General features: G+C 36.7%; 1 long non-coding RNA gene across 1 annotated transcript in view; it reads left to right on the plus strand.

The window, feature by feature from the left end:
- LOC117160078 (uncharacterized) overlaps positions 1 to 15,633 on the plus strand; it is a 126,636-nt gene extending 111,003 nt beyond the window's left edge. The window contains exons 2-4 of the long non-coding RNA XR_013060507.1: positions 4,508 to 4,804; positions 14,959 to 15,003; positions 15,066 to 15,633. This is a non-coding gene — a long non-coding RNA (uncharacterized LOC117160078). The remainder of the gene's footprint in view (positions 1 to 4,507; positions 4,805 to 14,958; positions 15,004 to 15,065) is intronic.
- The last annotated feature ends 1,557 nt before the right edge of the window (positions 15,634 to 17,190 follow it).

Below are 17,190 nucleotides of genomic sequence, written 5' to 3' on the forward strand. Positions count from 1 at the left end.
GCCTAGACGTTCCTTCTAGCGTTAAAAAAATACTTGAACAACGTAAGAATACGTATGAATATGTATGAAAAATGAGAAATAGAATTATCCGTTTTGAAGTTACATTTGTGTGAAATGCGGTGCCATCTGTGAGTTGTTACATGTAACAACTTACCCCGAGGGACGTAATACTGATGTAAATGCTGAAAGAATTTCGATCCTTTTACGGCAATACATATTATCTACGAATATTTTCTTCTTTTTTTTCTTATTATTTAATTTCTACTTTACAATTTGTCCAGCTGGACGTTTGGTAAATTTTTCTAACTTAATTGCTAAATAACGCGTGGATGGCTACACCCAGTGGGATACCATCTTCGAGTTTGACTATTTTATTTCTCTATGAATATTTCTCGATATTTCGTTTGAAATATAATTCCCTGGACTATTATTATTACGTTAAGTAAATATAAAATATTTTAAAAAGTCTATTTTAGATCTTAAAGACCAAAGAAGACTACAGGATAAAGACATGATACGCGTATGTATGTACAAGGGAGCAATTTTAGAATAATAGAACAATAAGAAAGGTCTTTTCGTTTAGCTTTTTGCATCGAGTCTCTTTCTTTCTTTCTTCCTGTATTGGTCCTACGTTATTTCTAAACATCAAAGTAATCCATTTAAGGCAACATAACAAATATAACTTGCGCGAACAGAAACAAGATTGCGGCTATAATTACTGCAAAATGGCGAAACATTATTTACGGAAGAAAATGGGTGAATTCATAAACGCGCAAGGTAATCATTTCCCCTAAATTTTGTCTTGAAATTAGCTTCTCTATAAAGGAGGAACGGCACAATCTTGCACACGCATACACCTCATATAATTATAGAGTAATCCCCGTTACCATAAGAATATAGTGAAATGGAAAAATAAGATAAAGCTGAAAAACCATTAGAAAATTGTTAAAACCTTTAGAAATATGAGTATAAGAGTATAATAAATACTAATTTCATTTGAAAATATTTCATGATATCCTCTTTATCCAAATACTGCAATATTAAGTCAAGCGTTATTAAACGCATAAATATGTAAAACTAAAAAACTATGAAGTATATAAAACTTTTATATAGCACGTGTGTACAATAAACGTTATAATTGTATCGTAGAAAATTTTATAACATTTTTTTCTCAAATCTGCGTAAATATCCGTTAGGTAGGATCAAATACGTCGATTCGATAATAAATGTGCGAATAACTTTCGTACGAGATGTAACGAGTATCAACTGCATTTTGCAGTATTTTATAACGTTGTTCTTTTTCAAACGTTTGCGTAAACAAATTTTCTTCGACTATCTCCGTATATACGAACTTTGAATTGACAAATACGAGTATGAATTTGCACAAACGTTTAGTCTAGTACTTTGCTAACAAACACGCGTGAAACTTGTAAAATAGTACGTGTTATTTCTGTCCGCTCCATAACGGGTCGCAAAAGATTCGTAGCAGCAAACATTTTGACATTTCTCAACTTTTCACCGATACTTTTTTAAACGCCCATTCTGCTAGACCATCTAATCTAGCGGAAAAAAGGCAAACGACGGAAAGAAGCAAGGGTGAAACGCAATGTACGGACTCTAGCAATTGCAATTCTCGCGTTGTTGCAAAACCATATCGTCGAACGCGTATACGCGACTCGAACGCTTGAAAGTGTTCCAGGTCGATAGAAATTTGATTCTCTTCGAACAGAATTTCCAGTCTATTACTGTTCGCTCGCTACTCTATAAAATTTTCACTACGACAAATTCCATCGATTTCGAATAAACAAATGCTCTTCGGACCGCTCTGTTCTCGTCTCTTTTTCTCCTGTTTACCATCCTTCTCTCTCCTTCTCCGACGATCGGTAGAAAAGCGTTTTTATGGAAGCGCTGTTTGGGCACGAATGAAACTCTCACGACGGGTGTAGCGCTAACATAACGTATATTTATCGCATCAGAGTGTTCCTTCGAAATATTCACTATTCCATTTCCCGAGCCGGATACTGCTGGCCAGTTTTGCGTCCACTTTATAGCAGCTGAATAAAAAGTAAACTATGATGCATCCGTAAAGCCAGAACAGGATACTCCTGTCTCTCTCCCTCGCTCTCTCAGTCTGCTAGGCTCACCGTCACATCCAATCGGTAGTTAATACTTCAAATAATAGTGTCTGCATGGATCCAGCGAACTCGCGTGTTTCAGCTAGTGTCATTTGTCTAACGAGCACATTCCGACGATTCCGTGTTTTCTTTCTCTTCTCTTTTTTTTTTTTTTACCATATCTGCGCTTGGAACTTTGTTGAATCCCTTCCAATTTTCTTTGAACTCGTGTACTCTTCCAATGCGAGTTGTTTGTAAGCTTATCGTAATCATTAAAATCAGAAACAACGAGTTTTCGATTCGATCCTTTTTCTCATTTCTCGCGTGTTTTCGTGATCTTTTTTACTTCGCCATTCGATCGCGCTATTGTACGTTTTCTTTGCTATTTTCCCCTTTCTATTTCTTATTGCGTTCCTCCTCTTTGGACGTTACATTGTACGGACAACCTATTGATACACGATTTTTCAAGTGACTAACAATAAGCTGCCATACTCCGATCATATAAGCGATACGTTCATCAGATACACTGCAAGTTGCTCGAACTTTTAGCGAACGGCCGACGTCGTGGTGCAGCTTTAAAGCTGGTCGTTTAGAGAACCGATGTGGCTGTCCGTTTAACGAAGCACTTGTTTCTCCGTTACTTTTCCTTCTTTTCCAAAATCGACACAAGTATACGTCGGCTATTTTACTATTTACACATACGAAAAATAAATGATCACCTTACGAAGCAACGTTTCGAAGCAGACAAAATTCTCCCGACGTATTTCAACGAAGGAGAACAAAATTTGTTAGCGTTCGGCGTGTACGATGAATCGAAAACCACGAAATTTCTTTCACGTGGATTGTCAGATCCGGTGGTAAAGTTGAGGTTACCGAGAGTTGGCGAGCGATGCCCGATTTCAGGCAATCGAAGAGTACGCTGAAATCTTTTCAGCATATCGAATGGAACTCGTGGCGAAAGGTGAACGTAAGTGTGTTTACGTGTTGAAACATTCCGACGGCATGCAGAAACTTCTTGAAAGCTTCTTGCCACCGTCCAATTCGGGATTAAACTTATGTCGTACATATCCACTGGCCGCGTCCTGTCGTATCCGGAACTTAACGCGAGTTCGCACTCCAGACTTCCGGGCTTTGTGGCTCTTTCGGAAGGCGATTCGTAGCCAGCTTGATCCAAGTTTCTCTACAAGAGGGCGCCGTTTACGTTTCGATTCGTTCACACCACAAACCTTTCGATACTGTTACTACAATAACAACCCGATCCGTCGATCGATTAATAAACTAACTTCTTGTTTACTTATTTCGCTTTACTCAATATCAAAATATATACAAAATTTCGCGACAGTATTTCGATCGTTTACAGAAACTTCTTCCGAGTATGTTGTGTGTGTCATGAAAAAGATCTTGTACTTCGCACGTAATACGATTGACATGATTATCATACAGTTCAACCTTTTGGGCGCTGCGTTGTCCGACGTTAAGCGCTCGTCGTGGATTGCCACTCTTTACGAAGAAACACACCGTGGACTGCGTATTTTTTACGAAAGGCATCGTAGTCTGCTACACACTTTGGTGTTTGCTTTGGTTTGCCAGTTTGATAATTAATTTTTTTTTTTTTTTGTTTTAACGAAACCATCAGAATGTGAGGTAGATGACATCCATACGTCTTTTCTATCACGCCATTTAACGCCACTTTTAGCCTAAATTGAATGGTTGTGTGAGAACGCGTATATGCGTTCATAGAGCTCAAAGGATTAAAACAAATTCGATAATGTATTATACAGAAATGATTCTATCAACGCCATGTTCTTTTATAGCCGTAAGTAGAATCTACAGCTATATTTATACAGGGTGGTTGGTAACTGGTGGTACAAGCGGAAAGGGGGTGATTCTACGCGAAAAAAGAGGTCGAAAATATAAAATAAACATTTTTCGTTTGAAACTTTGTTTTCGAGAAAATCGATTTTAAATTTTCGCTCGGTACGCGTGCACTTTATCACGTTTCGTTATAACGGATCTTACTGTAGATCGTTGTTTCGATTGACGTTATTTTTTTAATTTTAAAAATTTTTAAATGTTTAAATTTTTAAATTTTTAAATTTTTATTCTATATTTTCGACTTCTTTTTTCGCGTAGAATCAGCCCCTTTCTGCTTGTACCACCAGTTACCAACCACCCTGTATGTGTATTCGTTAAGAATTCATTAAATCGCTTAAAATTATTTACTTATGTTGCAAATTACCTAGCTACTAGATACAAACAGAGCTACAAAAGTTCAGCCATTGTAACAATTTATGATTATCGACCACAATAATAATACTTTCTTCTCACATAACGTTGATTATTCTCCTAAAGGTATAAAATGACTCGTTTCTCACAGATGTTTATTTTTTCAGCCACTTACGCGGAAAGCTCTCCGACTGCATCGTCTCTGCTTCCTCCGCGGCGATGCGCAAATTTCAAATAAAATCAAATCTCCGACTTTCTCGGGGAGAGTCGCCTCAAGCCGGCAGTTCCTACTACGATTTGCATATTCCTTGCGTACGAATTCGCAGCGAATCACGCAAACGCCGGCGACGGAACGTTACAACGACACCCTCGATTTGCAACCCCGAAGAAACTTTACGAAGAATCGAGAAAGAAGCCTTGTTAAGTTCTAGAGATACCAGCAGCAATAATAATCTGAATTTGTTGTATGTATTTATTATATATTTATTTATTCATAGAAACAGATACAGAAGAACACCGATGAAAGTACACGCGGTATTCTAAACTAATTATCGTACGTGTAATATTCTTGTATAGTATGTTATACGTCTGTCTAAGTGTATAACGAGGAAGATTGTAAGCTTCAGGCAGAATCAGTAATAACTATTACACGCTTCACTTGATTATCTAATTAATTAAATATAAGACAGGGTGGAAGAAGAAACATAAAAGAACACAGCGTAGTTGGAGGAATTAAAATAGTTAGGACGATGGAAGAAAATGACTAAAAACCGTGTTCTTCGAAAGAAAAAACTTGATATATTACTAACGGTAGGTATATGAATATCTAAACGGAATTGGAAAATGATCCTCCATCCTTATTAATACTGCGAATCAATCTTCCCATATGAACTAAAGTATTAAGCATCTAATGAATGGAAACATCGTCGATAATTAAAGTTGCAAAGATAGGAGTTTAGAAGAAGAATTCGAAAAATTAACAGAAATTATCCGATAGCTTTTTCCAAGACAAGTTTCATAAAATTCCGCTTTTCCAAGTCTAAACTTTCGTTACATACAATTGTGAAACATAACATACTTGATGAAACTTAAACATACTTGAAGATTAACCGAAACTTGTTATAAAGTCATAATTTTCGTTCTTGGGAAAGACAATCGATGAGGATCGAGAGGGTAAAGACTGCAGTAACGAACGGAGTTAGATCGGCTGAGCCAATCCAACGCAAACGAACAAACTCAAATCATCGACGGTCGACTAGCATAGTAATACGAATGCCCTTCGTCAGAATTCGTGCAATTCCAAGCTTGCCGATGAATTCGTCGCCAGCCGTGCGATTTCTCTTTGTGAAAGGGCAACGAGAACGACCGAATAAGCCGGAATTTTAAGCTATAAAACTTTCGCAATTACCGAGTGTTCGGTATCCTGAAAAAGTTAGGCAAGTACCTGCCACACTAAACAAGATCGCTATCACCAACCTCGTTTTCTCTCCTTTTTACCGCTTTTTCTGTTAATGCTATTTCTCGTCAGTGTTTATTTGTTAAAAATCCATTAAATCCATCGAATCGTTCAAAATGATCTATCTCGTAAATTATCTAGCCAGAAGATAAAAAAAGTAAGCAAAAGTTGGAAAAATTGTTTCGAAAGGTTCGTTCATACACCGCGTTGTATCTAACATTCGAAGACCACAGAGGAAATACAATACATGACACGTCACATTCTTTCCAAAAATCAGGAAAGTGACTACCGTGATGAACAATGTCGCTACTACCACTGCTATTTTTCTCTTTTCCGCGTCTTTCTCTAGCTTTGCTGGTCTTTTTGCTAAGCCCGTCTGTCTCTCTTTCGCCGTTTCTTTATTTCTTTTGTTTCTTGCATGATTCTCCCGACCATCCGGATTCACGAACCAGCGAATCGAAGAGAGAAAAGTGTTGGAATGTGCAATAAAGCGGTGTGGAATTGCCGACGCGTACAATAGCAATCGAAGACACAAAGGTTTTTCTATAAATCCTCGCAGTGACACGACGCGCGGCCGTCCCCGATTCGATTATCTTGTCCCGGGTTCTTCTGATTTTTACGTTTGTTCTTTTATTGCAAATTCGAGCGTCATCCGTCCGCTCGACGAAACCGTTGTTCCGTATCGACCTATGCTCCCTTCAAAACGATTTCATTCTACATTGCCAACAATTTACTTTCTAGATAATTTGTTTCTAAACTTCCTCTTCCATAGCAAATAAACTCGAGTGAAAATACAACATTATAATTACATAATACGCTCAACGATCTTCCCCGATATTTCTAATAATTTGAAAAATAATTACAAACATATTCGCGAATTGGATATGTTATTGGACGCTATGAAAATATAAAATGTAAAAGATTTTCGACTGACATTTTTAAAACAATAGCCTCATTGAGATAATGAAGCTTGAACGTGACTTTGAATAGCGAATTCAGACAGCAAAAATAAAAATATCAGAAAGTAAAAACAATGAACAAAAATAGAGAGGAAAAATATCGATGCTTCGAGATTATGCATTAACGAAATTAAAAAATTTACATTGAGTATTATTTGCGCAGGTGCATGTGGCAAAAATAACGCGGGGCGAATCTATTTCCATGGAAATATCGTGGCAGCTGTTAAACGAACTGATTTCCAGCGAAATTAATGCATTCAATTGTAAACAGCTATGAAATTGCAAATCTTTTTTAATTATGTTGAAAGCCACTCGGCGAAGCTACAATCTAGCCAGGAAATAACAGGCGGAAAGTCAGATTTGTAGATGGAGGGTAAAAAAGGCTCCCCTTTGCAAAAGCGCAAGCTTTTCGATCAGATAGTAGATCACGTTTCAAAAATTCGTTTGAAAAATACTGCTGATAAATGAATATGTATTACGTCATTCTGAAAATTTCCACAATTTTTGTTGTATCTGGGTTTTAACGGCATATAAATATTTCAAATACTAATGAAATATAGTCGGATATATATACATACGCACTATTATATTCGTAGTAATTCGTACTTTCTTTCTTTAGAGTATAATATATCTTATATTGCATAACAAATCTTCGAGAAAATAGAAAACTTTACAAGAATCGTGTCAATTGGGCAGATTTTTACATTTTCCATTTGCTTAACAATTTTCTTACGCAAAAAGATTTAAGAAACTGGAAAATATGTTTCTACATTGCGTCTCTCTCCCATAGAAAGTTAGATTTGGTCATGAAAATAACGTATCGAGCATTATGGAAATTAGTTTGAAAGGTAAGTTCGATTTCGAAAGAACTACGTTCCTTCAGAATGAATAGCTTAAAACTTAATCACGGAAATTTTCAAGATGATTTAATAGTTTCAAAAATAGAAGAATATTTTATTATCGATTAATATAATATGTTATTGAAACAGGAGTAGTACCTCTTTAGTTAGTACTTCTGAACTACCTATTAATCCATTCGAGCTTCATTTAAGATTAATTACCGAGAATTGATTTTCGGGACAAATGATTTTTAGTATTTCACTGAAACGCTGAAAAATTGAACGTTAGTCAGAAAGCCTTTCTATTCAGAACCGTCGATTGTACTATAAGGATATCATTGAAATTCATACGAGATTCATGGTACTTATCCGCGGGGACGACGTGGCCTTAAGGATACAATACTACCTTAGACAACGTCGTTCGTAGGTAATATTTTTTTATATCTCGCCATACGCTATTTCACGGTGAAGTTGAGAAGATTATTATATAAATTTTAATCAGAACCGTAGTTAACACTTAATCGAATCCCAAGAAAATAAATGGCAATTCTAACGAAATGAACTTGCTTTCTCAGCTCAAACAAAAAAGACTAATAAAAATAGATTAATTGGAGCCGAGTGCAGGTTGTATTTCTTATCCTGGATTACAAGAATCCGTTGAAACTTTCAATTTTTCATGGTATTTTTGAGGGTTAGAAAACTTCAACCGCCAATGAATATTCCTTAAAACGTTAATACGTTTATCGCAACTACGCGCTCCGTTGCAGGATTTTGAAATTTTTCTGGCCAGCACCGATCTTCTACGTTAAATTACTATTTTCGATTACGGACCAGCCAGCATAAGAAAAGGAAGAGAGAGTCGCGCGATTCAGGAAACAATATACCACATCAGAGAAGGCTATCATATTCCGATATTGTTTCGCCAGTGAGGTGAATTCTCGTTTTACCACGTTCGCCGATAATACGCGGATAATGCGCCAGAGACAATGTATTTGAATTTAATACGACGTATTGTGCGTATGTTTGCCGTCGACGTTTGTCTCATTGATTCGTCAGCGTCCCAGAAACTATGGCTGGGAAACGCGTCTCCCGATCGGCCGACAATTAGTCCGAACGCGAAATTGTTCCACGTGGACCACAGTTACGAAATCGCTGGTAATTTCGCGGCCGCTCGAATATCCCGCCGGCTTATTACGCTCGACCATTGTTCCGTAATTGTTTTCGCGATCGTTCCACCTCTAATCGGACTCAACTATCTCGCGGCATGTACTGTTATCGCAGTGAACTTACGGCCTGTTCTTTTTGTACCGTGCGCATATGAAAGAGCTTTGTTCGGTCTGATTTATTCTCCGCGCTTCTGTCCTCCGAGAGCACTCAGCAAGTGTATGTTTGAAGTTTGTTACGCAGAGTATCTTGCTTCTATGTAGCTGTTAGTACCTTTCGTTGCAGATTGCTAGTCAACCGATTATATCAGCAAATATTTGGTACGAACGGAAATTTTATAGCATCAGGTACGAAAATTATAATGCGACCGTAATGATCATTTACGCGTCATACGATAAGCAAGAATTAAATTTTCATTTGCGTGTTTCTAATAATTTGCACGTTGTACGATAAGGGAACGTTCATTCTGAAAACATCACTAATTCTTAACTGGTCTGTTTAGCGTTAAAACGTTGTCTTCTTAAATGTTGCTTGCCATTTCATTCGAGTTAAGAAAACGTTGCGCTCTTAACATCGCGTTATCCGATTGCTAGAAAGTTTAGGTGCAGCAACGACAAGAAAAACGTCACGAGCGGAGAAAATATCGTGCCCTGCATCAACGTGGAACGACGAGAAATTCCGTAACTTAATTAAAAGATAATCAATTCGGGAAAACGTGAAACATTCTACTCTGTTTTGAATTCGCCTTAGTTTTACTTAGTTAGACGACTTTGTAAGATAGGTCAACTATGCTCTCGCATAGTTTTCGAATCGTTTTCGATGAACGCAATTATTTTCGTTGCCCATGTCGGATTCCAGAAATAATTAAATTGCCAAATCAGTTTCGCACGGCGTTGAAACGCGTGGGACAACGGCTTTATCGAGGTTAAAACGGGAATGGTCTCGTGGCTGGAACGCAACGAAATTCCATCATGTTGTTCAGTGTGTTCCTCGTGTTTTCGTTTTGGTCTTCCACAAAGCGAACGCGCCATGCGCCTTGACGCGAGGAGAATAAAGAGACCGACGAAACATCGGTAGAAAATGAAACGATCTCGCTTTATCACGAGAGAGGTGCCGAATATTAATTAGAAATTTCAGTTGGTTGCATTATATTACATTATTGCGTTAACTATAAATCGCAGTCGATCGAACAATTATAAATAAATTATTATAAATAAATATTAAAGTACAAATTGTACAAAAGTGATTACGTATGGACGGTATATAATGAAAAAATAATAATTTTATTTTCTACTACGCAATTATGCAGATATCTGTCTGAAAATAATTGGTTTCTGACAAACAAAAAAAAAAAAAAAAAGAAAACTGTTTGTTCAAAACGAACACGCTTAACTTATTAACAAAGTAGACAATCTAAAACATCTTTGCGACGTTTACTATTAAGAAAGATTACTATTATTAAATTGCGTCGGTCCCAAAGCCAGGATGTGATATATCGTATTTCGTTTTACTATCAAACCAACGTAACTTGTACTTTAACCAGCCAGTTCAAAACTCGGCTTGGTTAATAAATGAAAGGAACGCGGCAATGCTTATTACGCGTTTCTTTCTTCTTTCTCACAGACGCTCTCTTTATACAATTTTAAATAGGACGTCAGTGAGTGTTGCCGCACGAACGATTTCAATACGAAGCAGGACACCAAAGTGGAACGCTGGCATCGGGGCAAAAGTGGTATTTCTCGCGTCGACGTCTCATCGACGGTGCCATTGAAAAGGAGAGACGAGCCTCGAGGAAACTCTTGATTCGCGCGCGTGCAAACGCCGCTTTATGAGGCTCGTCCGTTTGTGTCCGCGCGCGATTCACCAACGGAATGCAAAACGATAATGGTGAATTCTATGAGCAAGCCATGCAATGTGTAGTTTAAGAGTAGTCGACAGTTTTAGTGACAATTTTGCCGCTATTGAATATTTTTCTATAACATTGCCTTTTATCTTCGAGTCGAGTTTCTTTGTTCTTCTTGTCGACATTTCTTCCGACAAATAACTAACTTCTCCTTAAAATTAGTATTAAGATAGAAATTTATTCGAACATCGAAAGAGCCAGACAAAAAATGAATGAAAAATTTCGATCGATGGCAACGGTGTTGCAGCTTCGTAAAATCCGGCTTTTCACGTTGTACACATAAGAGAGGCACTCGCTAGAAATCACGGGATCGTTTCGTAGCGATACGACAAAGTCGTGAGCTTTCTTCGTAAAAATTCGCGGAAACAGGATTTTGCACTGCAGCTGGAAGAAAACGCGGTAGAAAATAAAGGTGGCTGCAACTGCGTTCGCATGAAATTGAGTTTTGCATACGAGAACTGAAGGAGTCGGGTTCCATGTATACACGTGGATCCAAACGCGTTTACAAATTTCAGTTACAACACGTTTCTACTTACGCCTTGTTACCTCCGCAGAAAACGCGTACATTTGCATCGATGTAATTCTACAACTTCTATTTCACTTCGTTGCGATCTTTGCTTTATCACTTTGTTGCAACTGATACTTCGTCGAACCGTATATTTTGTTGACACGTGTTATCAAATTTAGTATATTTTAAATTAGGATAATAAATTGTAACGAGAGAAATATTATCGTACTTGTAATTAACGTTATTTAGTCGAATCGTATCTTGCTTTTCATTTTTTCTCTTTTATCTCAACCTTTTCTTTCTTCCTTCCCTTTCCCTGTTGTTCTTTCCTCTTATTTCGTTCGATGTTTCTTTCTTTCCGTCATTCTCTCCTCTTTATCGCTTCATTTTCCTGCTTCTCGTTTCTTCGTAACATTACTTTTCACAGAAATATTATTTTTGGCACTCGACGCCATTTAACGATAACTACGATTCAAACAAACGTAATCTATTGTCATGATCTGTTCGCTGCAAAACTTGTAATTGATCTGTATACGATTGTTCGAAAATAGGAGGAGCAATTAATCGAATCGGATTAAATAGAATAACGCGTAGACCGATGTCGATTCAGCAAGAAGCCACCAACGATGAACAGTGATAACTGATATCAACGCGTCCCTACATCGCACTTAAGCCGCCATCGCGCCTTCTTCCTTTATCAGATGACCCAGTTTGCTAACTTTCTTCCTGGCACCACCAGACGTACCTCCGTAATAGATTTACCCGGACTGAACTGTGGAGATAGTAGCATGCCCATCTACGATAAGAACTTTCCTGTTTTCTATTTAGACTGTCGATGTTATATATAACTGGCAATTTATACATGTACGTATAGGATAAAGCCGTACGATTATAAGCATAATATTTTTCAAATAATAGTTTATAATCAACGATGAGCGCTATTCTATGCTACAAGTATGTTAATTCTATCATAACGTAACAATACCAATGCATATCATAATATATGATGAATTCGTGATTTCTTATTGTTCTATATTGCAAATATTTAGTTCAATTACAACATAAAACTTTAAATATTTAAATACAAAACATTTAATCTTCGTAATTACAGAAAGAAACCCATAGGAATTACACGTTAACTAATAACCGTTCGAAAAAAAGACACAGTTCAACTTAGAGCTACGTGACTCCAAGTAGAATAAGCGTCGTGTAGTCAGACTACCGCATTGTGAAAAATTTGACTCCCATATCCTTCCGATAAAATAACGTTATTAAATATATTTCTTATACTTTGAAGTACTTTACATTTTTAGTTTGACTAATAATCAGTGATTATTAATCACGGGGACTAAATTATTATCGAATAGAATTAATGGATACGTTTTCAAAACTTGCACGGACCATTTTCAAAGTTGGTCGCGCTAACAAAATTGTGAGTTATTGTTGCTTTTAATTAATTACTACTGATTACTAATAAAAAAAAGTTTATAAGACTTTGTATTGAGTTTTTATACAAAACTCTATACACAGGATTTGAAGAAGCTTATATGGTATTCATGACGATCGTGACTCACAACAAAGACAATCGTATCGTATTCATGAAACCCAATTTATATAGTGGTACATTTGTGAAAGTCGAAGCGGATAATGTCGAATAGTTCACGTATGCTTATTGTTATTGCTAGTATTAGTACATTGCTGTACTTACATAAATATATGTGTGTATATTTGTTTAGTTTACCGAATGAGTTTACGCGGTCAACATAAGCGACAGCGGATTACGAAAATAAATTAACGCTATGGAATATAAAATGTTTCACAAATATTTGATAAAAAGATCCGCGTAAGTCGACACGCATAATCACATACATATTCGGATAATGTACGGATTTTTGTTAACCTCGAATATGACAAAACTATCGTAAGGATCGGACCACGAAGGGTCGAATGATTCAATAATCTAACGAATTTATGGTAAGTAGTAGTCGAATGCTAGTCTCCTGAGTTCATCTAAATTTGGAACTACTCGAGTGTAGGATTTTGAAAACCTCAAGAGTATCGTTGGATTCTATGGGATCAGCGGTTCAGGATTACTGTAAAATTCTACAGCTTCGACTCCTCCATATGATAACATTACCCTGGAGAAATAGAAATTTGAAGTTTCATCTAATAATTGAAACTTTGCTCAATGGAAAATTACAGACATATAATTACAGGCCGAATTTGCAAGTTGCTAACGGTAATGTAACTTTATGGTAAACCAATCAGCCTGCCTGAAGTAAATTATATTCGTTACTCGTAAAACGAAAATTTTTGAAGTTTAATTTAAAATTAAAACGCTCTACCGTGCAGACTGTACTCGCATGCACAGATTATTAAATTATTCAACGATAGAAACGAACGGCGCTACTCGACTGTGCAACTGTGCGTTCTGCGCAGTAGCATTTATCGGCGGAATAGCTGCAAGTGATAGAGAGACAAACATAACAAGAGAGCACACGAAACGTGAGAAAGTATTCGACTGTTTTGTATGTCTATTAATTTCGACCTGTCCTTTACACGCGTGCTTAATTTCAAGAGCGACGCATCGAATACGTTGCCTGGCGTTCGGATAATTCTGTTCTATTAGTCCTCTTTATTCGTCCGATCCAATCGTCGAAACTCGGTTCGAACGAAACACGGCTTTAATAAGTTTTAATCGACTCGCGAGAATGCAACTTATACGAATCTTCGCATCTGTTTCTCGTAGCACGTTTAGGGATCGATACAATGAACGATTTTTACGAGTCAAATCGAGATCGTCGAAAAAGGATAGAATTTTCAAGTTTGTTCGAAAGAACGAGTCGTTAGTTTAGCCATTACATGAAAATGACATAAATTATGGTAAATTCTAAAGTAAGTGTAAAGAAAAACAGTGTTTATAAATAACATAACCATTTCCCTGAACTATTCGATGTATGCAATTAATTGCGAAAGGTTCTGAAAGGCTTAATTATTGAAGAAATAAAACAAGAAATTTTGATGAAATATTTTTTTCCCAACGGTTGCAGTTTAATTCGAACTTTAGGAAGTCGTTTAAACTCATTTTCTTCTTTCACGAGAGCAACATTTAGTGGAAGCGAAGATCATAAACGCGACAATCGAAAGTCTTGAAATATTTTAGAATTACAACAAATAATGATTTTATCCAATCGATAGGATCTTGATATATATATATACGTAAACGTATGTAGACAAATTGATATATTGTTTCATACGTTATTGCTCGTATTCGCTCGTAATAGTTTGCGGATATAAAACCTTCTAATACAGAATGAAAATGTATCAAGGTATACAGTTTCGATCCAAAGCTCAGAGAGTGGGAATGTAATATTGGATAAAGCAGAGTAAAAAATACGCTTACAAAAATATTGGATCATTGAATGATTGAAAGAAAATATTGCACCTATCAAAGATTTGAAACCTGGTTTTAAAACTTTTGAAGGTTTAGAGTTTCAAATACTATTTTTCAAATGTACATATGCGCTGTTCAAATGGATCTAAAATCTGCAAAAGGATTTCGTTAAAAAACGTAATCTCTTCTGAATCTTTTAAAATCTAAAAATAATACATCGACCTCGAAAATGTTGGAATTATAAATATATATCGCATTCGTACTGAAAAATAGAGTTTTAAATGATGAAATAAAACAGATTATCTATTTTTAAGAAAGTCTTCTATGTACGTATTATTTTAAAATGGACTTTTTAACGAATTCAGTCTTATCAGATGCTTCGAAATCTTTTTCAGGCTATCAACTTCGTCCCCGCTCCTTTTCGCTTATTTCATAAGTTGGTAAGTTTGAACGTAAATTGGCGAATCCAAAGATGAGACCATGCTTGCCTCGTTTTTTGTAGATGCTGTCGGACTAACGGATCGGTCGGACCGCTATGCCAGCGACCACGAAATACCTGCCTTCGGACATTCGCCTAGAAATCGGCGATTCACCGCGCACGGCCCATAAAACTCACTACGATGCGTTCCATAAAAATATCCGATCCGCGAACGCGAAAATATAGACGGCTGTCGACAGGTCCGTGTTCGCAGAATAGCGCTGCGCTTTATTTCCATTGATCGCGAGTGATTCGGAATTAATTCTGCGTGTACGAAACGTTAGACACGCACTTTCGTTTCTTCCCGTCAGAAAGCCATATCAACGTCAACAATGCGATTTTGCTGATAATTCGTTTTGATTTTGCGCGTTAACGTGTAAATTAGTGGCATTTTCAGGAACATCGGAAATCAGGTCATACGAGGTTGTTCCGCAATTAGAATTTTTAAACATTTGATATTTCGTGATGCCAACATAGTCCGTGATCGATTTCACATTTACGCACTGTTTTATCCGATCGTTTAAAGACTGCCACTCATTATTATACACGTCGCTGTAGTTAACGTTTGAAAAAATAAACCAATTCTGTTTTATTTTCTTCTTCTTTTCAAAATTCTGAAGGTCTATGCATACACAATGTACCCAAATTGTACGTTACCAGTAAGTTGTAGCATAGATCATCTTTTACCGTACATTTTACCGATTACAGATTTTATGAAGCTTCGATAATTTGATAGATTACGTATAATGTTTATATTATACCGTGCGTGTATTTTTTTGCACTTGGTTTTTTGTATGCTTGTACGTTTAACGATACACAAGCAGGCGAATTTCTTAGGTTGAATATCGATTTCGAAAATGCGACGGGTTGTACGCTATTCGTGAGCCCGGAAAATACATACAACGGAACGAGCCTGTAACCATCCTAAGCGTAACTTGAATAAAAAATTATCCTTGACGATGCAAACGATGAACGCGGTGGCGGAGGTAACGCGTTTTGCGAATGAACGAGTCGCGACCCATGATACAAATTCCACTCTCTCTGTACGTATATGACTTATTAATCCCTTTGCGGCCTAGCAAACAAGAGCTACCGCGATGCATTTTAATTAAACGCAATCTCCGCACCGTGAAATCGACCGTTGCATGGATGACTGATCGTGAAAGCTTGGCGAAAAATAATGCAAAAGTACCGTTGAATGGAACAGCTATTCAAGTGCCGTCATCGTAGACCCTCAGGTTACTGAAGCTACTGCTTTGGATGCCTCCTACTATGCCTGGTTTTTAACTTTTTTATTAGTAGCTGAGTATTTTATGATAAAACGAAACAGTAATACGAGTAACCATAAGTTTCTTATGAAATTTTCAAAAGCCTTTCATCTTTCGATGAAAGTTGCCTCGATAAAAAAGGTAGAAAAATGAAGTAATTAGGTTAAATAAAGAATTTTGTTGCGTTTCAAAGTTATTTCATTTTTCTAGCCATATCTCTCTCATCGTATCGAGTTAAACGAATTATCATAACGTGATTTATCCGTAATTGTCTCCGACTTTCGACAAAGTATTAAGACTGAAATCTTAAGACTTCTTGAAAAGAACCTAATATCGTGTTTGTTGAAAATGACAACGTGAGTTCGCGCTCGCCATCCATACGCAGATGCGCTAGTTACAAGAAACAGTAACTAGAAGATAGTTCTAGATACAATCGATAGATTTAAGATGTTCTTTTGTTTTTTATCCTAGTCCATGCAAGAAAGTGCAATAAAGGTTTTTCAGCTTAGAACGGTGTGATAGATTTATCACAAGAATAAAACAATGGCTATTGCGATCCTACCTCTAAATACAGAAACAACAACAGTATTATTAAAACTAAGAGAATACACTTGTATATTAACTTTTTCAATCACGGCTAGAAAAAAGAGATTCCTGTTCGAAATTGTAAAAGCCTATAAAAAATTCAGGAAGCCAGAACCGCAAGTCCACAGGAGACAAGCTTCATATTCTTCTAAAATAAATCTTCCAACCGAATGCAACATACACATGTATATTCGTGTATTGAAAATTCATAAATCGATAACTACAAAAGCTGGCAAATGTATCCAGCTATCAACGTCGAGAATCATAGAATTTCGAAAATCATGCAACCGTAGAAT

Source organism: Bombus vancouverensis, chromosome 2 (assembly GCF_051014615.1).
Source record: "Bombus vancouverensis nearcticus chromosome 2, iyBomVanc1_principal, whole genome shotgun sequence".
NCBI lineage: Eukaryota > Metazoa > Arthropoda > Insecta > Hymenoptera > Apidae > Bombus > Bombus vancouverensis.